We start from the raw sequence: 1,128 nt of genomic DNA on the forward strand, positions 1-1,128 counted from the left end.
CCAACCTTAACCCCCTCCTCCCCCCTGCCCTCCTCAGGGTCTGCCTGCTCTGTGCTGGGCTCCTCCCAATCTGCCCAGTGCTCCCAGTACAGAGCAGAGCGGAAGAGGCACAGGCAAGCTGCTGTTCACACATGTGCCCTGAAAGCCACCTGGTCTTTCAGCCCCTGCAGCCCTGCCCAGTCCTGCCCAGTCCTGCCCAGTCCACACCGGGGTCTCTGATGGGCCCTTCCTGAGCGTCGGACTCGGCTCTAGCCCTCGGTTTCATGTGATCATTTTTACATGGATCCACCAAGGTCTCCAGGTCCCCTTCCATCCTGCCCCCATGCCCCCGGGGGCAATGACCAATTTGGGGCAGAGCCTGCAGGCGAACAGCAAAGGGCTTTCCCTTGAGACGCAGCACGACAAGGGCCCGGGTAGGGGAGGGAGCCCAGCCCCCTCCCTGAACCCCCAGGCCCCGCGTCCTGTCCGCGTGGGGGACACCCCAGGCGTCGGGGCTGCCAGCCCATTCCTACTCCAGTGTGACAAAGAAAATAGTGTTTCCCTTCCCCTCGCAGTACGGTATCATCTTCTCCCCCGCAGGAACTCCTGCCTCCCCCCACAGAGACAGGGGGTCACTGCCCAGACCCCCCCCCAGGTCCATAAGGGGGGTGCCCGGCCCTGTACAACCCCCTCACCCGGGCCAAGAGCAGGGGGCACCAGGCACAGTACAGACCCCCGCTCCCTGGCCACAATTGGGGGCACCGGGCACTGCAGAGCACCGCACAGCCCCGCACCAGACACCACCTGCAGCCCTCGCCTAAAGCCCTGCCCGTGCCCCACCTCCCCACTGGGGAAACTGAGGTACAGGGTAGGGACGAGCTGCTTGCCCTGCGGGCTCTGGGAGCAGATCCAGGCACCCAGGGGCCCAACTCTGCTGGCAGCTCCTCCACGGGGCAGCAGATGTGTCCAACCAGTCTTCCCAGTTCAAGGACTGGGAGCCCGGAGCGCTCCAGCTCTGGGAGAGTTAATGGGCTGAGCGGCGGGGTGGGGGTGGGGGGGAGGCAGCTCCATCCCACGCCCCAGCGCGCATCCTATCGACATCCCACTGCACGGGGCCAGCAATAGCCCCGCGTCCGGCCAGCCGCAGCC

Source organism: Alligator sinensis, unplaced genomic scaffold, assembly GCF_000455745.1.
Source record: "Alligator sinensis unplaced genomic scaffold, ASM45574v1 scaffold1302_1, whole genome shotgun sequence".
NCBI lineage: Eukaryota > Metazoa > Chordata > Crocodylia > Alligatoridae > Alligator > Alligator sinensis.